The sequence below is a fragment of the Dermacentor silvarum genome, chromosome 6 (genome assembly GCF_013339745.2).
Source record: "Dermacentor silvarum isolate Dsil-2018 chromosome 6, BIME_Dsil_1.4, whole genome shotgun sequence".
NCBI classification, from domain to species: Eukaryota; Metazoa; Arthropoda; class Arachnida; order Ixodida; family Ixodidae; genus Dermacentor; species Dermacentor silvarum.
Genome location: NC_051159.1, coordinates 163,043,355 through 163,069,263, shown reverse-complemented (window position 1 = coordinate 163,069,263; position 25,909 = coordinate 163,043,355). Strand labels below are relative to the sequence as shown.

At 45.4% G+C, this 25,909-nt stretch overlaps 1 protein-coding gene across 4 annotated transcripts in view; it reads left to right on the top strand.

Annotated features, from left to right (window-relative positions):
* LOC119457005 (uncharacterized) overlaps positions 1–25,909 on the top strand; it is a 251,339-nt gene that overhangs the window by 138,661 nt on the left and 86,769 nt on the right. The gene's annotated exons all lie outside the window — the stretch shown is intronic.

Here is a 25,909-nt window from a genome sequence, read left to right as displayed (position 1 = left end):
TCGTATTATTCCACAGCTGGCTCCGTTGCCACTCATAATTCCAGCGTAGAGAGTAAAACGTCTTTATTAAAACATCAATTTCACTTGTCTTCCCTCGGCGTAATGGGGACGCCGCGTTTACGGGGGTATGAGCCATTGCTTAAGGGGATGTGAGCCGTTCATTCTCTTACATGACGGACAGATTTACTAACAGAAGGATATGATAATGTGGGTGCGTACCTATCGTCACGATGACCACCGATCCGGACAATAAATGTGTTCGTACCTTTGCTGAACATTCTGTGTCACCTCTGTGCCGTGCGCTAAACAGCTTCGCTGGTCATCCATTTTCACAAAGTGGAATGGCTCTTGAAAGGTTTTCTCCTCTCTCCTTCTTATCTATTCTTCCCCTTTCCCCCTCGCCAAGTGTAGGGTAGCCAACCGGGCACGTCCTTGGTTAACCTCCCTACCTGTATCTCTTCGTTTCTCTCTCTTTCTCCGCTTTTAAATAGATTCCAAAATGTGCGGTGGATCTGCATAAATTTTGATGCGTGATCGATACGCATGCGCATAATGATTGTATTTTTCTTGGCGTAATTGACGTAAATATAACTTTGACAAATATCTGCGTGCCACGGCTGAATACAGATTGCGCCAGGGCAGAATACAAATTGCGCCACGGCTGGCGCGTGAAGCATTCTGATTTGGCAGGCCTTTACGGTACACGTTTCTTTCTGCCTGCCCCGCTAAATTTAGCCGGCAATTTATCGGGATAAACGAGGGCTCGCTTGGCCGGAAGGTCCCACGACAGGAAGCTGCCACCGGAAATCTCCCGGGTTCCTTCTCTGTAAACAAAGGACATGTCCGTATCAGGAAAATCATTAATTCAAATCGTATTATAAGAGCTGGCCATCTCTGCTTCGTTCGCCTTCGAATCGATATTCCCGTGGCGCGCCTGCTTACTTGCTGTATTTAGCGCTACCTTACCGAATAATTGAAAATCGGCAGTACTAATTGCGAGTAATGGATTGCTAACAGTTTTCTTGTCGCAGCTTGTGTCGCGCGGCAGCAGTGAATGCAAATGGCAAACGCTCTTGAAGGACCCCTTCAGGTGCAATCTTCTGGTGTAGGCCCATGGCTCTACAGTTGCCATGGCGATTTCGACGTTGTGTTGGTTTGGAAGTAGTGTGCTCCTGCGTCTACAGGATGACGACGATGGCATGACGACAAAGGTATGACGGTGACTGCATGACGACGAGTGTATGATGACGATGCAGTGACGACGATGGCAAGACAACGGCATGAGGACAATGGGATGACGACCAATGCTTGATGACAATGGCGTGACGATCACTGTTGATGTTGACGATGACTGTTGGCGTAATTAGATAGATAGATAGATAGATAGATAGATAGATAGATAGATAGATAGATAGATAGATAGATAGATAGATAGATAGATAGATAGGCGGGCTCAACATGGCTGAAGTAATCAAAGAATGCTATTTGCATAAATACAGAAAGGGCCACATTGTGTCTCCGTAAGCAGCTTTAATCATGGCGATGTGCACACACTGTACTACGAACGCACTTGGAGCATGCGAAATAACACTTCATCCATAACTTTGGTGCAGCTAATCTCAATGCTACAGAATATTCAGCGACTTCGTGTTTACCACAAACCAGTTTTAGATTACTGCTGATATTTGGAACTCGGCCTACGTATGTCTCTAAGGGAACGAAATCGCCAAGCAACTTTGTTTGAAAGTAGCAAACTCCATATCTATCTTCCGGTTGACCTCCCTGCCTTTCACATCTTATTTATCTCTCTCTCGGTCACCGTTATGATCACATAGCGGAAATAATCAACTGCATATCATTAAGTGCTGGTTGTATTACGATATCTTGGACTAACATACGCGTGTGTAGTGTGCACGTTAGCTTATAGTTTCTCCAAGATGGTCCCCGAGGATGATGCTATACGCCGGCGAAAGCCTGCCCTGCTGTGGATTCTGTGTTTCGCTTCCTCTTTAAAATAGTAGTGTTTCTAAATCTCTTGGTGCATACATCTGGATTTTAGCTGCTTTTCTCTGCCGTCTCTTATAAAATGCCTATAGGGTGTTGAAAATTCAGAGAAACGCTAGTTCGTCTACTACACATTTTCTGCAAAGCCACGGCTTTCAAATAAACGAAGCGATGATAATAAAAGACGAGAGAATCGAGAAAAGGCCGCACGGGAAGAAATCGGCTGAAACCTTCAAGCAATGATCCTCGTCGGCGCATAGAAAACTACAGAAATAGAGCAGCCCGCTGTTACGTGTGGATTTACAAGCGAGCCTGGTGCGTATACATAAAGCATGCGGGACTCTGGAAACTGTTCGCGCGCCATGTAGCATGGTCTAGATCGTAAAGAACGGAATGCCGACGCCGGCATGCACAGAGAGTATACGTATATAAGCTTCATATGCGGGTCTGTTTGCGCTGCTGCTCTCGGCAATGCGCAGCTTCGGCGAAGGGTTAGTAAGTGTGCACGCAAGAGACAGAAGTTGTAAAACGCCTCGCCAAGTTTTGCTGGTACAGAGGTGCGCTGTCGCAGCTTGAAGCTGGCTGATCCTTTGAACGGAAGCAGCTGAGACTGAAACGTCCCGGCAGCTCTTCATTTTTAAAGCGTAAAAGAAAATGAAGCACGGCGACGCTGGTTTTAAGAAACCGATCGATTGGAGCGTGTCACGAAAAAGGTGCAGCCAGAAGTAGAGAAGCTGGATAAGGGAGAGGTGATGGAGCCTCATTTTACTGAATGCGCTACGCAGATTTGCTGCATTTTATGTGTGTGTCTTTGAAGTTTATACTCGTGTGCTTGGGTGGGCTTGTGTGCTTGGGTGGGAGCACATACACACACAGACAGACAGACGCACGTGCACACGCAGGTACGCACGCGCATGTTCGCGCGCCTAATAAGTCAGAAGCATAAGCGAGCATTAGAGTGTAAGCAAGGATGCCTAAACTACAGCTGTCGTCCTCCTACTGAAAGCATTCTATATTCTGAAAGTATGCCCATATTCATGTTTACGAAAATTCAGCGCAAACACAAGGGACAAAGAAGGAAATGCACGACACGATCGCTATATATTGTGAGAGAGCGGCGAAGTCCGCGAAACATCACATGCCTCTACAAGATCTCTACACATACACAACGCACACTGGTGTGTGCGTGTGTGCGTATATGGGTGTCTGCGCGTACGCGAATGTGCAGCTGTAGTATGCGAATGTACAGCGATTTTACAGGTGCATGGCGAGCAGTGTCACTACTCAACACGGAAATTCCAATTTGCAAGTCTCGATTACCACAACTGTTAATTTTCGGACTAGGAGTGATGTCGCTTGCTCTACAGATTTTAGCAGGGTATCAGTGGGAGTCCTAAAATAAAATGCTTCAACGGGGGAAAATATCAAACCCGAGTTCAGACACAGATGACAGGCGAGCAGAAAGAAGCGAGCAGGCACTCGAGAAATAATAAATGGCGAAGAGCTGACAAATTTTAATTAGGTGCACTCGTAGGTGGAACGATCGTAGTACTCTGCTGCGAAGAAGGTCTTTGTAGACCATTTCATATTATATCTTCATCACTGAGTAAACTGTGTGTTAGCCAATAGGAAATTCTGTTTCAGACTTTGACACAAATTGCACCTGAAAGCCACCTAAGGACCCATCTAAAAAAATGCTCCAGTGATAAAAATACACAGAAGGCACACGGCATAGCGGCTTACTATGACCTCCTACTTTGTGGGACAGGCATCCGCTCCCTATAGCTGCACTGTACCTAACTATAGACATAGGTAAAGCGAGGGCTATCCGATCCAGTTCGTTTCCAGTTGGTTTCCATTCGTCGGCGGGTAACATGGTGCTCTTCCAATACCCAGTCTGTTTCATCAGCTTTCCCCCCTCTGTTTTCTTTATTCCAAGCGTGCTCGACGACTTCGTACACTCGTTCCGTATACCGTTCCACACATAACGGCGCGTTACTTATTCAACCGATCGAATCCGCTCTTTCGCTATAGACGCACTCGATGGTTCCAACCGGCAGCCCGTTTACAACTTTGCGGTTGCGCACATACGAACGCGCGCGTTTGCGCGTGGCGGAGCGTGCATTATTGAGCGTACCGTATACGGATACCTTATTTGCTCGCAACTGTTTGTCCTTGCGGTCTCGGCGTTGCTGCTTCGCCGGAAGTGGTTGCTATCGTCTTCCTTTTTCTTTTCTTTTTCTGGAATACAGGGCAAAAAGGATAGCGGAGGATTTGGTTCAAGGCACGCTGCCATGCAGAGAAGCCTCTCTTCATCGCCTATGCATAGAGCTCGTATGTCTCTGTCGGATTGAGCGTCTTGGACTGGGTGCGTTCTACGCCTTGCCGCCTATGCGGAAAAGCCGCTTTCGGTGTCCACTCTGGTCTCCGCGCGGACTTTGAAGGAGACAAATGAGGGGATGATATGCATGCAGTTCGCGGAGGCTGCTCCCTCTTGCGCGCGTGCGAATCCTCCAGTTTCGGGGACGACTACACCGTGCAAGTAATGCGACGAGCACGTGGAATGTATTTTCGGTGGCTTTCCGTCATGTTTGCGGCGTACTTTTGCCACGTTTTCTTCTTTTCTTCCTTTTATTTTTGCTTTTTTTTCACTGCTGCGACGTGACTGAAATGTATTCCGTGCTTGGTTTAAGATTAACGTTGGGGATTGTTAAAGATGAGGAGCTGATGAGTTACGCAAGAGCGTAGTGAATTTTTAGTTGCTATGACAACTCCCTTCGTTATGACTTGTGCACGAATGGTTTTCGAGCTGCAGTTGTTGCTGTGGTACCTGTACTAGTGGAATCATTCGCCGATGACCTTCGTAGAGCTCACTCGTTCCTAAGGGGGGTGCCTCATGAGAAGGGACAAAAATGCGAAGAGAAAAAGAGAGCTCCCTCGTCCGTATAGGGATAAGCGCGCACGGCCCACGCCTCTATCGATCGTTCCTAAACCAATTAGAATCACGTGATACGTGATTAAAAGCACCCGATAACCGTTGGAGCCGTTCTGACCGCGCACTTATTTCTCTTCCCGCTCTTCAGCCCGACTGACGTTTTCGTGGTTTCCAAATTCGCGCCAACGACGTCGGCCACCCCTTTTTCGTGCTAGCTTAATTTGTTGCCTAATCAGGCTCGCGTCGATGTGGCTTTAGGTTAAGTGCGAAAGGAAAGAAGACGAGAAAGGAAAGCACTGGGGAAAACAAAAGGAGAGAAACTGAACAGACAGGAAGGTGGCGGTGTTTGCTCATAGTTTGCTTGGCCAGCTTCCAGAGCGTAAACACCTGACAGAGCCGTCTGGTGCGCCGTCATCGATTCTTTATTTCTTTCGTTTTTTTCTTTTCTTTTCTTCTTCCGATCCTCCTTTTGTTTGCCGAAGGTCCTTTTATCTGGGTCCCGTTCTTTCTTTGAAAGACGCGCGCGCAGCAGGAAAGGTGGTGAAGGCTGATGAGAGAAAGAGTGGGCGCTTTTGTTGGGACACGGAAATGGTGTGGTCGGCTAATTGTCCGCATTCTCGGCTCTCTTTGAACTTTTCGTCATCCTCGCTCACGCCGCGTAGGTACACGGTGGAAAAGAGAATGGCGCCCACCATGGCAAGCGTGCGCGAAACGGTGCCGGCGCGCATAATGATTGCGCTGACATCAGGCGCTTTTCAATAGCTTTTCCCCTCGTGTGCGGATGAGTATATGTACACACAGACAGATGAAGTCAGGTGTAGTTTCGGCGCGCGCGCGCGTGTGTGTTGCTTCAACAAATATGCTTTTTTCCCCCTAGTGCAAACGTGTGATATTCTTTTTTCTTGCCATCGTGAAGGGACGGTAAGCGAGTGCAGTGAGAAATACAGGAATATTGGTAGTGCGCAGTGTCGTCATCTCTAAAAGGAAACACCTGCCTGGTATTCAGTGCATCATAATGTCATCCTTTTCTTTTTCTACTTTACGGTAAAATATTGGCGCAATATTACGCCTATTACGCAGCTACTTTTCAAGAATGCCGGCATAAGTTTATAATTTAAGCGGCTATGAGCGTTTTAATTTTGATGAAAACGGGATGACACTGTTAGAAGCGCGTACATGGGCCTGAAAACCTGCAAATTTGAACTACGCGGGAGTTCTACGTTGAACACCCCGCCAATGTTTACGTTTACATTTTGTTTTGTCCTAACGGTTCTTTCGTATTATTGTTTTATGGTGTCAGCGTGGGTATCTTCCTAAAGCGAAGTTAAAATGAGTAGCCGACATCACTGAACAAACATGCCGACACAGGACTTGAAGGTTTCAAATAGTAAAAGTAAGGTTGCGTGTCTGGCATACGAACAGCTTTATACGTATCGCGTCACTTGTGCTTTCATGCCTGGTGGCAGGGACGCTTGCTGGTTGTTGACCGCTGAAAAATGGAAAATAAATATAGCGTGATTATATGTTACGAGATATGGTGGTGCTTATTATGTAGGGCCTTATGTTGCTGCTGTAAGCCGTTGACGTCCTCGAGAACCAAATTTGCAAAAATAATGTGCATTACATAACGTCACGCTCATTTCATCAACGTTTAGCAAGAGTGGTCGTTTGTAGGCGAACAAGAAAAGTTACGGAGATCAGATTTGTTTTGAAGAGAGTCGAAGACATGGAGAAATGAATTGGAAGTTTTCGAAGACGTGAAGCCATCCTAACTGGCGTGATACGGATACCCGAAGATTTGGTAACTTCAAGTGGGACTGATTATATACATGAAGCGAGAGCTCGTGATTCGTGAGACGCACTACATATTATCTAAATTACAGTATGACCGCTAAATTGTGTATACATGCAATTCGGGCCCACTGAAAGCATAACATGAACACCCAGCAGAACTGGGCCTTTTGAAGTAGCAGCAAGCAATACTTGACGCCGACTGCCGTGGCATCCAGACTTTCATTTCACTCAATCAGCTATGTCAAACGTGCAATGTATACATATTTAAATCTATACACCAATAACTGCCATAAACGTTCACCTCATGGATATCATGTTACGATGCAGCAGCTTTTCCGTACCCGCGGCTTTCTCTTTGTTGCCGCGATTGCCAACGCCTTGATTACAGCAACACGTAATAGTACAGCATCATTGTTTTACTGTCTTTAAACATGCATTCATCAATATATTCTGTTTACTCATGCAAATGCACTGCTCAATGCGCGGCTTTATCTGCTTGAGTGGTGCAGCAGAAGGAATTATAACGCAGCAGAAGTTGTAAAACAATACAAAGAAATGTAATTCAATACTGCTGCAAGGCGTTTGGCGTGTTTTCATGTGGAGTTACGCGGACTTATACAAAAAAAAAGAAATTAAAAAAGAAAAAAGTAAGGCAAGTTTTCTGAGCTGAACAAGCGCCCCAAATGCGTGAATGCGCGTGAAACGACCCAGCAACATGCACATCTTTGTACGCAAACACGCGCCGCCAATACGGGTCGTCGTGCTGTGCAGGCGCAGCATACAGCTCTGCGTCGCAATTAGCATGGCCAGACCCGTGACAAATGGTGGCGAGCCGCCGGCTTTGTGACCGCAAGCTCGCTGCGTGATCTCGCAGAGCTGATAAATGGAGGCATACTTCAGTAGGGCCCCGATCCTCTCTCGCCATGTTTCTTTTTACCGCGTCATCAGCCTGGTGTAGTATATCCATCCTCCTGCCACTGTCTTTTTCCGGCACGTAGCGTAAGCATCAGGCCGACCTCTCGCACGCACCAATGCGAAGCCGCTGTGGGAGACATCAGAGTATAGGCTAATGGACATTCGTCTTTGCCTGCAGCATGACGTTTTTGCTGTGCTACAGGCTGACGCTGCTGGAGAGATAGATAGAAAAAAGCAAGGAGCGGTTCAATCCGTACGATCGTTCCATTTGCTATACCTACATTGGGGTAAGGGAAAGTGAATATAAAGGGCAATACGGGGCTGGACTGGCTCGTTTAGCTGGTGAGACTCTGGTATCAGCTGCAGCAAATATTTTTACGAGCAAAACAGCCTATTGCAAGGGCTATTAAAGTTGATCCACCCTGAAGATAGCCACTTCAATAACGAGCAAAGTGCCGACGCTCTTGTTTTTCAACAGGGGCGGGCTTGATTGCCTATATATGCGAAGGAAAAGTTCACGGCATTAAAATATACATGCGTCGCAGTGCGTTATTGAATGCGCCTCACTGAAAGTGCTCTTGTACTATAGAAAAAATACGTCGGAAAGAAGGTAACCAAATTTTCGGCCGCCACTAAAATCAAAATACGGAGATGCACTTACGAAAACGAAGCTTGGTCTCACTCCGTTACCCTTTACAGATTTTCTCCGAAAGAGCGGTAATCATGTTTAAAATTAGGTTTGGGCGATGTAATGTCCTGATACTGCATAGTGGATTACGAGGGACGCTGTAGTGAAAGGCTAAAGATTAATTTTGACCATCCGGGGTTCTTTAACGAGTTTAATCGTTAACGATTTCCTAAAAGGCTTATGAAAAGAACCTTGCGACTGCAGATGCGACATATCATTGTGGTGCGCTACACAGACGCAATGAATAAGCACAAGCGTATGTTGTCAGTCTTCTACTTAATGAGGAGAAAACTGAAAGAGGTAGTTTGTTTGTGATGTTATGTGATTAGATGTGATAAAAACGTTCGCCACGTTAATGCGGGGGCATGGTGAATCCAGTTACGGAATTGTACTGCAGGAGTGACCCAACGAACTCGGAGCATTTGGGTTTCCTAAACACAGGGCGACAAAGTCATTGCTCTTCATTCGCACAACGCGCCGTTTGTCAGTTCTCGCTTCAACGGAGCCTGCAGTTGAATTCAAGAAACCCAGGATTCTCAAAACGCAGGCAGAGAGTAATAACAGCGTGTTCATTAAAATGAAACGAAGTATAGCCTCCAGAGGACGTTGCACTACCAAAGATAAACGCTAGCTTTTCCAACTGTCGCGACTTTTCGGTTTAAAACAAATTTCGTGCGGAGAATTGCGCATTTTTAGGGATTGGCAATGATGAAAGAAGACAAACGATGGCGTCTAAGTGAGCATCTTCTGAGAGAACGGTTCAGCGAGTGCACACAACAAAACCCTTCGGCACTTCGACTCAATGTCGAAAGCCTTCGAGATGCTCGAATCTATAGAGCGTTCATCTTTCGAAGCGACGCGATGGCCCTAAAGAAAAGTTCGAGATTAAAAAAAAGAAAGAAAATAGTGGTAAGAAAAAATCGGGAAAGAAATGCTATTTATTTGCAAAGCGTCTGTAGTGCACGTAGGTAATACCACAGGCACGAACAGTGGAACTTAAGCACCATCCATCAGACTCGCAGATGCCTTGAAAGATTACTGAACCGTAGGAAATGAGAGGTTGCAGAAACAGGAAAATTTGTCTTTTTCAACATCTTAATCAATAAGAACGAGCTTTACTATCTTAGAATGGCAAACAAAAGTCAGTGTAAGCCCTAACTAAAACTAGCAAAAATCAAAGAAAGCAAGTACGTGCTTGCATCATACGCATTGACACTGTTTTCAAGTAATGGAGGCTACATGTACGAAGGGTTACAAGGCGGGCCAAGTGTACCGACGCCGAACGCGGCCTTGTTTTCACTTCTTTTTTCACCTTTATTAGCTCCGAAATATTCGAACTTCGGTCACAGAAAGGAGCGGCTATAGCGAAATTCTGATCAAAAAAGAAAAAAAAATCAGTACACAAAAAGAGAACACGACGAAATTACAAAGCATTGTTAAAACAAATCTAAATGAGTCAATAAAGCACTCGCAATCAAATGAATGGATCATATAGAAAAGAGAAAAGGAAAAGGTTATACTAGTATGAGAACAACACAATGCTTAAAAGGCGTGGGCACATAGAGAATATTAAAAATGTTCGCTTTTACTGTACCGTTCAGAGAGAATTGGTCAAGTCACTGTCCGCGAGAAGGTCTCAGAGCTTCGAGAATGTTGGGGCACGACAGCGTCGTGTGCGGTGTAGGTGTTCAATTCGCCTGCGTTATGGACGCCGTTGACCCTCATGAGGGCTGGTACAGTGCCTTTCTTAGGAGCATTCCTTTTGTATTTCTTAATAAAGTTGCATTTCAAATTTTATTATTTTACATCTAAGAGCCAAAGTTTTTATTCCATTGAAGTATCACGCCAAATTACGGACATACGTGGACACACACACACGCGCACACGCGCCCATAGAGTCCGTATCTGTATGTTTATTGGGGCGTCTTCGTGCGTGTGGGGCCAAGTTTAAAAGAAAAATACTTTCAGTTGCGCTAGATAGCAACGGAAAGACGTTTTTTTAGAAGACCTACAGACTTGGCAATTGCCAGTAGTAACGTCGTCGTCGCCTGGCTGGAAATAAATGACCTGTCATCGAAATCTGGCTTTTGTGAACAAGACCTACGAAGTGGACCCTTTATCCTACCGGCCTAAGCACTGCATATAAAAAAAAGGGAGATATGTATCAATCTCTTCTCCTGTGTCAACCGTGCTCTATCCTATATAGGACGAAATCATTCTAATAAAAATTTGTTTTAGTGCGCCTGAAGGCATGTATTCCACATGTAGGCTCTTATTTTGCGCTGATAAAAGTGCGTGCTCTTCTGTAGTTGCGTACACAGCTTCTCCCGTGTGACAGAAAAGAAATACTTAGTAAGAAGTAAAAAAAAAAAACGAATATATTCTCAGTTGTTCGGTTTGGTAAGTCAGAAGTCGCAAGTTCGGAATTTTGATAGCTGCAGATTTCTAAGCGTGCGCTCGGAGTAGTTAAGTTAGGCGTAGAACTACACCGCTCGATGCCTTACCCCACGCCTGGGGGCCCCCTGTCTCCCATTTTGTAAGAGAGAGAACGTGAAATGAGAAATAAAGTAAAGTAAAGCAAACAAATGGAACGAGGCTGTGGATCCTCAGAAAACGCCACTATAATTCGCAGCCGAGACGGCGCTATGTATACAGAAAGGCCTCCAGCGGGAATGCCCGCACTTTCGGCCTCGCAGAGGCGGCTTTGTTGGACGCGCTGTCGCAACACGGCGCCCACGCTGCCACTTTATTGTGCTTGAATACAACCGAGTCTCGCGCCCCCTCTATTTACTTTTTCCTGCCCGCCGCTGTTTCTCCTCCTGCCATCGCAATGTGTGCACAAAAAAGACGCCGAGCACAGTGCCTACCCTCGTCAATGAAAAGCCGTTTTCTCATCACCGCTGCAGACGGGTGGCGCAAAGCCCCGGCGATCACCCTTTGTACAGTACTGTCAGCCAGAATTTCTCTCAGAGGTTTTCGCTTAGTGTTGGGAGTAACGGTGGCTCTCACCAACAACACAAACGTTATCTTGCCGAGTTACTTGCGCACGGCTCTCCTCGTTTATGCGCGCATGTGCAGCGAAGCTCGGTTTTTAAATGGGCGCAGCACTGGCCTTTTCTTATGAGCTGCACAGTCGGTTTCTTTCACTAAAGGGCAGCTGCGTGGTCGCTGTTATAGTGCTTCTCTGCCTTTTTGCTCCGGGTTATCTGATTAGTGTCCGCGTATGTGGTCTCCGATCCTATTGCTCGCAGTGCGGCTTTTCGACTGCCAGTGCAACTAGAGTTTTCATATCGTCAAATTTGGTGTCATGGGATAGCGTGCTGGTGAAGGGTGGGTGCTCTAGGATGATGTCCTATATAGTGCGCTTACCCTTCATGGCATGCCCCCTTCCATTTTTTTTTCTCCGACACCACTGCTTAATTTTTGTTTCCTGAAAAAGGAAAGGGCGGAGATGGGAGTTGGGAGGGGGGGGGGGGCAGACACACTTACATTAACCCTAAATAAAGAGCAGTGATGTGTTGTCCTGCGCACAAGAACGTGGCTCGACGCAGGAAAAATGAAGCGCTTTTCCTGAAAAAAAAAAAAAACAAAAAACAAATGTGTCGTTATCGTTATCAGCTACGCCACTGCTGACTGACTGAGCTTACTACAGGAATGAACAAAGAAACAAAAAGAAATTAATAACTGAGGTATTTCCTGCCTTGATGTCTCCAGAGAAAACCTTTTAAACAGAACAGACTGAGCTTCCGAACGTTACCCTCCCACAAGCAAAAACGCAATCTCCTGCATCTGTACCTTCCCCGGGTGTGTTACAATTCTGGCCAGCATTGTAGACAGTCCACCTTGACAGCAAGAAAGACAGCTTCGAGCGCAACCAATGGAACCCAACTGGAATCGTCTGAAAGACGTTTATACGACATGACGGCACCTTGCGTCGACAAGAAAAAGATAAGAAAAGCACATGTTATAGCTGCATTTCAACACATTGCGTATGCAAACCGGCGAAAAACAGAACGTCGCTTACATTAAACGCACAAGAAAGCGTGACTACGTTTTCCCGTGAGCGGATGACCTTTCCAAGCCTTCTGCTCAGCCGCCATCTTGTTTGGACAGCAAAAGCGGCACACATCGTTTCGGACTTCGATGTTGTATTTGCTAAACTATTTTGCCGGCTTCGTAATTGGAACGATACTTAAGATGCCCACTTAGCTGTGTAGTTAGCAATATACAGCGAGTATTAGAGTACTTTTGTTTTCTCCTGTGTTTCATGCTATCTTTTTTTCTTCCCCACTGCAGCGTAGCCAGTCGGAGATATCCTCTGGTCTATATATAGTTAACGCCCCTGTCTTCCCATTGCTTTCATCCCTCTCTCTTACTCTTCTGCTTTTTAGGTCACCCTCACGAAAAAAGAAACAACGCAAGAACCCGGATGGTGCTTTTTGTAACTTCATGCTAACTGCATGAGCTATTTTTTGCTTTTTGGCATTGACGAACTGGCTCGAAATGTCATAACTCGTACTGTTCATTTCTCCCCTGCAGTTCTTGTCTCTTTTAAAGCCCTTTGTACCAGTGCTCTGCTGCAGCCGCTCCTTCTATTTCATTTAAGTTTCAGTGTTTCATAAAAATACATTTTGAGTTTTGCTTTACCATGCCGCTTTGCTTGTGCTTTGGCGGAAGTGGTGGAAGATGATGCTACTGAAGCGAAAAGGCTTTGCTGGTTATGTAGGGCTTTTACAGAACGCCATCTCGATGGCTTCTGCTCGCATTATCTGGCCTCCGTCATCTTGTTCGCGGCCTCCTCCAGCCTTTTGTTGTCCACCGGAAAGCGAAACGTACCAGTCCGAAATTTTCGGTCGTCTCTGTCATCTGTTCAAGGCCGCAACTGTTCTCGAGGCTATTTTTCAGTAGACCCAATGCTGCTGCGAGAATATGGAGGAACATTGTGCTCAACAATAACGAAGCTTTAAGAAAGACGATGCGGATATTCGTCTCATCTTCGAATCATCTACAGGATGCACTCTGTCTCAGAAATGTTGATATGAACCAACTTAACAGATGTAAAATTCTCATTGAAATTCATATAGAATCGCTGTGGCTGTAACGTCTTTTGTCAAGTCATGCACCCGTCAATCTTAAGTGAAGTTTTTATGGTTCTATTTGAATGCGTGCGGGATTATTGGGAGGCTGAAATCTCGAGACGTGATTTGCAGAGGACTTTTTTTTTGCAGCTTATGTATATCTAAATGTGAAAGCATTAGTGGTGCTGTGCACCAAATGTCTGTCTGCAACAGCAAAGGCATTGTAGTGCCTAAACCATTCGGGATGTAAAATGACGTATGCTGTACTAATAATTGCGAGCAAACAAACAAACATTCACAGCACTTTTCAATCCGAAAGGAAGAATATGACGAAGTGTGAGAGCCAATAGAGAGAAAAAGAAGGCAGGGATGTTAGCTAGCCAAGAGTCCGGTTGGCTACCCTACGCTAGGGAAAGGAGGAGGAGGGTAATAAAAAGAGTGGAGAGAGAAGAGAGAGAGGGAGGGGAGGGGAGGTAGAGAGACGTGCGCGGACAGCACTACAGAGTCAAAGGCGCTCGAACCAGCCAGACGTTCTCAGAAGGCAAAAAAGAAAGGCCTTCACTGCTGTCTGAGCCGATCATCGGTGGGGGCGGTGTTCTAGTATTGTCTGTTCGCTCAGAGGACGATCATCTAGTTTCCTGAATGCGGTGGATGCAAATTGTCTTCGTGCTTCAAACTGAGGACAGTGGCACAATTAGTAGGTCAATGTTCTCGCAGCCGCAGACATCTTATCAGCCATTCTTACTAACGAAAGTATCTATAGAATTGCGGTTCTATGCATTCTATACAAATGTGGTTTAAAATATATAAAATGCATAATGAACGAGAAGAAAGGGAACCGAGAGGCCCGATTTTGATTAATTATATCATAAGAAGCCAACAATCAACAGTGACACCTGTGGCAGAAAGGATGTTTCACATCCGTCGCCATGGTTTGCGAGTTGTGGCGCTGACCAACACTCCCAGGGTTAATTCAAGTTGTAAGACACAAATACCCCAGAAATGGATGGGAAAACGGCGCCGCGGCAGCTCAATGATGCGAGCATCGCACGCGTAATGCGAAGACGTGGGTTCGTTCCCCACCAGCGGCCAGTTGTTTTTCATCCATTTTCATTAATTTATCATTTCTTTAATTCAATTAGTAAGTAGAAGTAATTTCCCCTATGTTGTCTGTCACTGTTTGTTGGCTTCTTATGATAAAATACATAATATAACACAACATAGCATGACTTCTTCTTCCTGGGGTTTTACGTGCCAAAACCTGTTCTGATTATGAGGCACGCCGTAGCGGAAGGCTCCGGATTAATTTTGACCACCTGGGGTTCTTTCACGCGCACTACAACTCAACCACACCGGCGTTTTTGCATTTCGCCTCCATCAAAATGCGGCCGCCGCTGCCAGGATTTGATCCCGCGACCTCGTGCTCAGCAGCGCAACACCTTAGCTGACTGAGCCATCGCGGCGGGTAACAGAGCATAACACAACATAACCTAACACAATATAACACAACATGACATTGCATAACATGCAATAACAATAATCAGTCAATCAATAAATTATTTACCGAGCCCAGGAACAACCATGAGGTCTAAGTGCTGGTGCACGCATACATAACGAAAAAGGGAAATGAAATATCAACAAAAAATGAAGAAAAAAGATGAAAAAAAAGAAATAAAAAAAAGAAGAACATTGACTAAAAATAAAAATCTTGAAAAGTAGAGTGTACGTACAACAAAGCGCAAGATGACTACAAAAGAAAAAGGAAGAGAATGGTGGTTGAAGAATGTGTGAAACTATGACACAACAACGAAAAGCTTGGAAAAGAACAATGGCAACGAGTTATGAAAATAATAATGATAATAATACTCACTACCAGATGGTTATCACGAAAATTGGCACAGTATTTTTTATGGAAACATTCGGACCAGTCTGCTAATTAACTATATAGAAATATGATTCAATAGCAACTTTTCCTGGAATATTCGTCCTTCGCCATTCCTCCTTCGCCATTCAAGATGAGCGAGCATAAGCCGAGTCGACATATTCACCCACGGAATATAATCAGGAATCACAATGCATACATGCAGCAACCAATATTGATGCGCAAGTTAGTCTAATATAAACAACCACACTCGCACGTAATTAGTCGAATGCGGGGAAAGCTTATTTTGCCTTTGCCGTTGATTGTCCTTGCAGCGAGCTCGGAGCTGTCCGAAAAAAATCTAGTGCCCGGGAGAGATCCTCGAGGTTTTACTTTCGGACTGTAAAAACATTACGTTTGCGGAGGACATCATTACATTCCTCCCGTTTGAAAGAGGATGAGGAGGAGGAAGAGAAGAAAGAAAACGTAGGGAGGTGAACCAGACGCACGTAAGCTTTGCTTCCCTACACAGGGCGAAAGGTTCCTGTTTGAAGAATTTCGGGCAGTGATAAGGGAAGATAAAAAAAAAAAAGAAACAGGTAAATAAGATGAGAGAATGGTACAATAGCTGGGAAATGTATAGCCGCGGTTTGGTGCTTCCTATCATTAGCTTCCTATCATTAGCCGTAATTGCAAATACTGCGTCGAAGTTCCTCATATCTGTTATCCCTAATGTAATCGAGAGTTCGACGGAAGCCCGTCTGGTCGTGATGAAACATGACAAAGAAAGACGTACACCAGCCGAATAAAACTTTAAAAGCAAGACGTTTCGGCTGAAGCCTTGTTCACAATGTTCCTTTGTTTGTTATGTTATCCCTAATACAGAAACGAATGCTCGAGGCAGATGGCCCTCTCCACGCCTTTACGAGCTTTTGTGTCGTGATCACTACGCCGATAGCGGTGCAACGAAAAAAGAAAAAGAAAGAAAGGCCGTTATGGTAGTTGCGAAGTGTGTCTTAGGGGGGGGGGGGGGGGGGGACGATTGGTGATGTTGACCATGTACTGTGTAGCTATTCTCAGCGATGGGCATGGCTAAATCGCACTAGTGGAGAGATATTACATTTCGGCGCATCGAACGAACCAAGATAGCTTGTGCAGCATAGAAGAGCGTCAAAGCCAGAGTCTCACTGCTGTGGATAGAGTATGCATGCAACAGTGTGTGCCGATAACCTGCACTACTAGCCCGTAAACCGGTAAAAAAAATATTTTAGTTGCAAAGAGTGCAATCCGAATGTCGTACTTCCACATGGGGCAGAAGTTCGCAGTTCTAAATCGCCAATAATTTGGTTAAACGTGATGCGCCACTTAAAGAAGAGAGTTACATCTATGTGAGCAGCCCTGATATGACAGCAGGGAGGTGCTTCGGCTCCTCCTAAAGTTCCTCTGTGATACTGAGTTCGGAAGTGAAGGGTGAACCGTATGGGTCGTCTTGGTTCGGAAAACGTGCAACGTATTGGTCTCCGAGTCACCTTGTTTTTGGAACCTGGTGTTGTTAGTTTAGTTATACTGCGAAGTGTTTCACACCATATAGCGGTTGACAGGTTGGCATTCAGGCGGAGCCGGTAACTTTTGCAAGGCTACGTCCGCCTGCAGAAAGCAACATCCGACCTCTTCCTTCTATGATGACGTTTGATATCAGTAAATGAAAATAATAAAAGAAGTAGCGTTAGAACGAACCTTTTGTACCAGAGGCGGAATTAGCCTTTGCCCGTGTTCACTATCGCCAGTTATTTCCGCTGTGTGCTATTTTCCCCTCTTCCTATGCCACGCTGAACAGATGGACACGGCGTCCCATTATTAGCCGTACCTATTCTCTTTTTCAAATGCACCGTCTTTCTCAGGTTAAGATGCGGGTCTTTCGTGCATCAGTAATAATAGCGCACATGTTGGACAGCTGGTGCTTCAGACACCATCGTTTTAGGAGGAGGAGTAGATTTTAATGAAGAGAAGGCAGGAGAGGTCGGCCTGGAGAGCGTGTCTCTAGCCTGCTACTCCTCACTGGGGTAAGGGGAAGTGGGAGATACAGGGAGAGGTAGGTGGCAGGTGATTATGATATCGTACAATGAGCTACTATTTACACACGTTGTCCAATACGCGGTTGTGCACTTTTCACACACTACACGCAGGAGTAGTGTTGTCCGCACAGAACGTCATCCCACAAACACAGTTCGCGCACTGCACACTGCACAGGTCCTAGAGACGACCGTCTAAGCCCGTCTCACACATAAAGTTCAAAAGTGATCTTATGGTGCGCTGGGCATGATCAATGCTTCTCCACGCGCCTAAAACCTTTGCTTCCGAAAAGGGGCGGGAGTCTAAACAGTCAACACTACGCTTTAGTGTCCTTCGCTCGGCCGCATATTGAGGGCACACGCAAAGTATGTGCTCGATTGTCTCGGGAGTGTGACAGACGCTGCAATCAGGGTCCCGTTCTCGTCCAATCTTGTAAAGGTATTTGCGAGTGTACGCCACACCAAGTCGTAATCGATGGATCAGTGTTTCCTGGCCTCTGTGCATCCGAAGTGGAAGTCGGAATCGCAAACCATCGTTTTAGAATTAGCATAACATGAGCCTGCTGCAAAGAAAAAAGGAAAAAAAAATGAAGAAGAAGAGAAGGGGGAAAACGCGGTGCCAGAACCGTACAGGAAACGTCCAGTTTCCAGATGCGCTGTTGGGAGCGTTATTTCAGTCAGTGGTCGAGATAAGTAGGAAGCGTTTGATTATTGGCTGGGGAAAAAAAGAAAAAAAAAAGCAGAGATGGGGTGGGATTGACGAAGGCATTAGGTAATAACTTGGCGAGATAACTCAGGCATAGGTAACCTGGCGAGATAACGCAGGTAGGTAGAGTTGGGTTACGATATCGTTGCACGTAAGTAGATTACAAGGGCTATAGGTGAGTATTTGTCGCCACTCCGATTTAAAGGGGATGACATCAGAAATAATCGGCGTTGTCGTCATCATCATTATCATAATTCTAGGGGCACTAAGCTAAATATGAATGAATTTTCGTGTACAAACTATTAAGACACTGTTAGAAGAATGAGGGTTCTAAGGCAAGGAAAAAAAAATGAAAGAAACATTGCAAGCTACGCCTACTTTAACGCAGTATATGGAACATTTAAGGCTGGACGCTATATAAAGATGCAAATAACGAGCTTGCTGACTGTTTCGACTGTGCCGATTCAAAGGGTGTGTTCTTAATATTCACCGGTTTATCAGTGTGCGGTTTCCTTCCGTTAGTGAGGCCCCGGAAGGCGGCGTGCTACGTTTGAAACACGAAAGCGGCAGAAGTGGGCTGGCTAAGCAAGAAGTTGGGAGCAATCGGCGTGTCCTTGGGACTATACTGAAGGCGAGGCGTAAGCTACCGAATGCCCTTCCTTTGTCTTTTAATTAACGGTTTTTTCATTAGCCGCTGCAATGAACGGCGCGATCACGAGAGCCATTAGACAAGCACTTTGTCCCCGTCGGAAGCATTGTCGCCCACGACGGGGAGAAGGTGCGTAGTTCCATTTCGTCCCGGAATGGCGGTACTCGCCAATTGCTGCTGTATCTTTGTATGCATCCACTGTTCCTTCTCGTCACGTGTTCGCTGTCGCGTAACCCATTCAGTAATTGCCTTCAGTGCCAACCTGCCACTCTCGCGTTCTGTCAGTGCTTGATAAATACTGTACCACTCAACACTTTCATTCTTCCTGTCTAACATTTCTATGTTTATACACGTAGTCTGTGAAAAAGACAGGCGTTCGTTGTGTTTTTGTATTTCTCTTAACTTGTGGCATGTATAGGCGTTGTACTGTGGCGGTGTCCAGCTTGCTCCTGGCTCTGTTTCTTTCTCTCTGTCAGTTGTATGTTTTAAGCAAAATAATAATAATAATAATAATAATAATAATAATAATAATAATAATAATAATAATAATAATAATAATAATAATAATAATAATAATAATAATAATAATAATAATAATCACAACAACGCTTTAGAGAACCCATGTATGCCTTGATATGCAATCTTTTTAATAATTTACTTGATATTATTTGTGGTTCTGGCCTATCCTGGCTATAGTAGTACGTCTTGTTTCTAGTACAGTCAGCGTCAAACGTGTATCGACCGCAGGATCTGATAAAACGTAGAATTGCGAGGCAGTTTGTGACGATAGCCGCTAAAACCGTAAAACACAATGTTCTTCATATACTGCACTAGAGCAGGCTGGAAATTAATATACCAGGCTACGGAAATATTCGGCGTTTTCTAAGACCTCTGGGTCCGCAAAATTTCGACGCCAACTGTACATTGCCTGCGCGTACGAATATAGAAATGAAAATGCTGTGGGAGCCATTCCCACAGAAGGTAGGAAAAAAATAAGCGAGATTAAACCTGAGACACAAATATATCCTTTGGACTTTCAGAACAAGAATGGTTCATTTAATGTACCAACAACAAGATCGAAAAATAAGAAAGAAAGAAAGCGCCGACAGGATAAGACATCCCTTCCGCTATTTCGCTAGTGTTGCTTTTGATGGATTTTGCCCCCGTTTTATGTAGTGTTGTGTCGGATGTATCTGTAATCGCCACTTTTGTCGACATTGCTGCCTCAGCAATTTCTCAATGCTCATCCCTTTTAGGGTACTTTTGCTTTCTGTTTAACTTTTTTCCTCCCTTATTTTTCTCGTAACGCTTCTCCACTTGGTCACTTCCCCGACGTGCTGTGCAGTTGTGCCCTGTGCTTTTGGAGACGCGGCTGGCATCAAGTTGGGCCGATATTAGATTTCGCGCTTCTGATCTCGGCCGTAGCGACGGCCTATATGTCACTCTAGTTGCTGCAGCGGGCACTGACGTCGTTCCGTGTTCTTTCCGGTCAATTTCTGCCTGCTGCCCACTTTTTGTTCTCTTGAATTCCGAACTTCAACGCTTTCTTCTCGTTCTAGTCCTTATTTTGCGTTTTTCTTTGTCTTTTCGAGATGTGGCCATTTTGAAAAGAACGTCGGAGACGCGAGTAATGCAAACCGCACTCTGCTTTCTACCGCAAAATGGATATTCGTTTTAAATCGAATGAAAAGCTAGGAACTCTACTGCATCAAAATTGGAGACCGAGAGATGTTATGAGAAATGCGCGCACACTGCGTTGCTGATGTATACAGTGTCGCCAACAGCCTGCGCGACTTCCCGTTGGTCGATAAGAAAATGTAGAAATCAAGAACGAAAACTATGAGAGTTGAGAGAGGATTTGTATAGTTAGTAAAGCGATAATTTGCGTACGCGAATGTAGAAAGCCTTTTCAACGGTTTAAATACCTAGGGCCCTATAACGTAAAACTATTCCACTCTGTTTTTATTCCAATCTCCTCACGCCAAAACCACGTAACCGCCGGCGCAAGCATTGGGCGGTGACTCGCAGCGTTATGTGAACAGGCCAATGAAACGCTCTCCTCGTTTATAGGAGGTCACTTTTGTTTGCTTTCAAAGCAAAGCATGTCATTAATAGCCAAAGCCCCGGACGAAGATTGTCGCCATTCTGTCAGGCGAGTAATGTGCTTAGCATTTTGTACTTATCACTCAATTTTTTTTGGTAGCGGGACGTTCTTACTAGTAACCTTTCACTGACCGATCGAAAGAACGTCCGTAACTATTGCATGTATTCTGATATCAGCCTACCGCAAATGGGTTACTTCCTTTGTCGAACCAATTGGTGCGCGACAAAGGAATGCACTCGCGGCTTGATTGTGCCAGTCTTCTACTCACTGTAACAAAAACTTATGCAACCAGTAACCTGGGCCCGTGTTCACAAAAGGTTCTTACGCTAGTAAAGTTCGTAACAACAAGACCCGTCCAATAGGAACAGCAAACATATCATTACCGAAGGCCGCCGACCGATTAGAGAAAGTTCTTAGGAACAAAAACGTTTCCGGATTCGGCTCCTGATTCTTTTAACCTAGCGGGGTTTTCTGCTGGACCATCATTTCAGTAGCCAGTGTCGATCAGCAGCGAGTAGGTGTTACATTTGCACCCACGTTGAGTTACAAAGCATTCTATTTTCCAACAGCATGTCAGTATACCACAAGTAAGCTCCCAGGCTTTGAAAAATGTCTGGGCATCCGCGCAAACAGCTGCGTCAGACGACATGTAGGACAAAAAAAAAAAAAAAAAAAAAAAAAAAAGTTGCGACGACGCTTTCTGTACAGTGCAACGGCGTAGGCAGGCGTTTTAATTTATGGCAGAGGCATTAGACCGCGAAAATTGGCTATGGCGTTGAGCGAAAAAAAAAAAGAGAAAGCCTTCCCCCCTCTGGCTCCCTCGGAGTGCATTCTGCGAAGAAGAAACAAAAAGCTGAGGAAATAGTAAAATACTAAACGTGATGAAGGATGTTGCATCGACACGCGGAATGGAAAACGAAGTAAATTTGCGGATGTAGTTTTTGTTTGCCTGAAACAAGGGAGGTACTAGGGAGATTTTTCGGAGTAGCCTTCGTCCTACAGAGCACTTAAAAAAAAAAGGGTAACTATGATGATGTATTTTCTAACGCTCGAGCTATAAGCATGCGCGGGACTTACGAGATTATACGCTTTTACGCGTTGTGTCAGTGGGGCAGTTTTGGAAGAAGCCAACACATGCCTGCAGCACCGAAAGTGGTGTCGAAACACGTGTAAGGAACAAAAGGTAGCGCAAATATTTGGATTTGCTCTCGTTTCTCACTGTTGCTGCTTTGCTTTTAAAATGTGCAGAGCGGTTATCAGGAGACAGAGGTAGAAGCTGACACACACACAACACTGTCTTGTGTCGTCTTCTTGCTCTGTCTTCGTCTAGTCGGGCTGCACAATATGATCATGAATCCAAACCAGCCAGTCAGCCAGAATAGCTTTCTTGTTCTTAATTAAAAATTAAATTATGGGGTTTTACGTGCCAAAACCAGTACTGATTATGAGGCACGCCGTAGTGGGGGACTCCGGAAATTTGGACCACCTGGGGTTCTTTAACGTGCACCTAAATCTAAGTACACGGGTGTTTTCGCATTTCGCCCCCATCGAAATGCGGCCGCCGTGGCCGGGATTCGATCCCGCGACCTCGTGCTCAGCAGCTCAACACCATAGCCACTGAGCAACCACGGCGGGTTTTCTTTCTTGTTCTTGCTCTGGAATATGGAGAATTTGGCTTCTAAAGAGCAAGCTATCCACCCAATGATATCTGGGAAATCACACACACACACGCACACGCACGCACGCACGCACGCACACGCACTCTCTCACGCACTCTCTCTCTCTCACACACATGCACACACACACACGCCGAGAGAGAGAGAGAGAGAGTAAAGACTCAGTTCGCATTGACTACTCGGCGCAGCGAAATCACTTTTTAAAAAGTACAACCTCTTTCTCAGCCGCTTTCTCGTTTCCTCATTTGCATTCTGCTGAGCCGCGCGGCCGCTGACGAGATGAGCTCAAAGTTTGTTCTGCATCACAGCCGGCACCCTGTACGAGCTTGATTTGTACAAGAAGGATCTTGAATGGAGCCGTTTACATACGACGTGGACCGTTTCCTTTTTTTTTCTCTCTTCACATTGTTATTCGTAATATCCATTGCGCTCCACGCTCGCCCGCGTACGGAAAACTTCACAGCCACCGTCTGGAGCTCGATGGGAGGGCCGTTTCGCCTGCAATCAAGCGTGTGCTGCCGCACTCTCCACCCTTCAAGAAAAGGCTGTCAACTCGGGGCTATCAACTCCGGCCCGAGAATGTTTCCCCTCTGAATCCCCCTGAAAAATTCTACCATGTCTGCCTCGCGGTTGCTGCGAAAGCAATGCCATTGGAGGCAGGGACGTTTTCTGCGGCTCCTTATACCTCGTCGCCGCGAACATCTGCCACAGGGTGTTGTAAAGCGGTTCGAGCGATACAGAATGTCTCAATTAGACTAATCGGTGCGTTCCATTGTGGAAGCAGGAGCACGTTGAACTGAGCGAAAAGCGCTTTCACAATGGCTCGTGCCAATCTCAAGACTGCCACTGTCTGTCCTAAGAGCCCTTCTGGGGTGTTTGTAGCGCGTGAGGTGTTTGTAATGACATTTTTTTTTGTGTGTGGCAGAGCTTTATAGCAATGTGCTGGGGTAGACTGGTTGACAGAAAGGTAATTTAAGTAGCAGGGCTGGCACCGCGAGCTCAAGCGAATGCCGTTGACGGTTGCAGTTCACAGCATTCTTGTGGTAGTTGGAGCCCTGCTAAAATATAAGCATTACGGCTTGCATTATTTGCTATACTCCAATCGCTATAAATACTACGCATTGGACGAATAAGGGTAACCACAAATGAATGAAAAACGAACAACAAACAAACAAACAAACAACAAACAAACAAACAAACAACCGACAAACGAACCAACAAAATATTGGTATATAGGCCTCTTACTGTTCGAGGGACACGTTTCTCGGTCCATGGCTGAGGAAATCTGTTCCAATGATTAGGTATCACCCGGTAACCTGTGACATGACACGCGTCGGGTGCTATCAAGGTTTCGTATTAGAATTTGTGACGAGCGCTAACTGAACGCTTCATGAAGATCACGGCATTTAACGCGCTCGGTTTAGCATCTGATACGCTCTCTTTCAGTATAGTGTTGAATGCCACTTTTAAAATTGCTTGCACAGGCCTCGTGCCTTGCACTGCACTCGGTGATGCAGTAATTCACAAAATTTCTGTTGCAGTTCTTGAAATTATCTGACCCAATTAAGCTCACGTGACTCGTCGGTGATCACTCGAGCGTGTCTCTGAGGTCTTGGTGGTGTAGTGACGTGAGTAGCAGCTAGGCGTTAAGTATGGCGGAGGAGGAGGAAGGACAGAATGTCGTCGGCTGCAGGCGCACCTAGCCTTGCGTGACTCGCCAGCAATTGCTTCGCCCGAGAGCCGCCTTTCAGGAGAAACGTAAAGTCTTTAGCTCATCCTAATTCAAAAGCGCAGCGGTAAATGGGTGAACACGACGACATGATGTTTCTGCGAGAAGACTGATCATTAAAGAGGGGCTCCTCCTGAAGTTCTTAATGCGATTGGTAACGTTTCGAAGACTCGCTTTAGGGCTTTGTGTCGGTAATGGGTAGGTCGGCGTGGCATTTTACGATCAGATGGCAAACAGCCTGTGGGCTTGCGTCCTGTTAAGTCTGCGAGTGACTACCAAATCTGTTTTTAAATCTATCGAAATCCCTAAATATACGTCGCTGTAAAAGAGAGATGAGAGAGAGAGAGAAAGAGAGAGGTAAGAAGAAAGACCGAGAAATTCGCCCAATAGTTTGCGTCGGCGGAACGAACTTTTGCTGCCTTACGTACTGGCCATGGCAAGGCCTTCGTCAAAGTAGTATATATATATATATATATATATATATATATATATATATAATGCAATTGAGGCTTAATCACATAGGAAGTATCCGCTGCATATACAGGGTGTCCCAGCTAAAAGTAGCCCATGTTTTAAAAACGACGGAGTGTGCTGGGAGGCTCAAACCAACTCAGTGGTGTTGAGGATCGCGTGTCCTAGTCAGCGGTATTTTTTCGTTTTGCAAAGTCAATTAATTAGCATAAACTAATTGCCGAACTTTTTAAATATTGACTTCACCAAGAAAGTGCCAATGCGAAGATTGTAGATCACATTTAAAAATGGCTGTCTGAAGTGTTTGCAATTAAGTACCATTGATGGAGCGTCTTGTAATTGCCTTTAAAGAAAGCCCGCGAAATACAAAAACAAGCGGGTGATAGCCCCACTATTTCAGCGCTCCCAGGAGACCGATCAAGAAACGAAATCCGCGTATCTGTAAAGCGGTTCCGGGACGGGCTTGGCGTTTCCGAAGGCCGCAAGGTACGCGATAGCAACTGTCGCTAGTAAGATACGCGTATGATAGCAAACGAATAGAAGAAAATGACAACAGCATTTTCATTCCCGATTAAACAGTTCCGCGGTCAACATTTACTCAAGCCCGAACCTTTTCTTCTTGCCTTGCGTGTTCGGGCTTCATTCCATGAGTGGAGCGAATGATATGTTTATGCCACGTCACGTCGAAGCGCGACACACCTTCATCACCGCCGCTCGCTCTATGCGCCCGATGGCGACAGGGCACGCGAGTGAGTCTCGAAAAAAGGCATGCAAACAATGTCCTTTACTGATCGGTCGTTTGGGGGCGCTGAAATAGTGACGCTATCACGCGGTTGTTCTTGTGTTTCGCGGGCTTTCTTTAAAGGCAATTACAAGACGCTGCTCCATCAATGGTTCTTAAGTGCAAACACTTCAGTTTTTCAACTTTCGTATTGGCACTTTCTTGGTGAAGACAATATTTAAAAAGTTAAACAATTAGCTTATGCTAATTAATTAACTTTGCAAAACGAAAAATGTACCGCAGATTAGGACACGCGATCCTCAACACCATTGAGTTGGTTGGAGCCTCCTAGCACATTACGTCGTTTTGCAATATTGGCTACAGTTAGCTGGGACACCCTATATATATATTATGAAATTGAGGCTGAATCACAAAGGAAGTATCCGCTGAGCTACTCTACAATACAAGCACACGCACGCACACACGCACAACACACACACACGCAC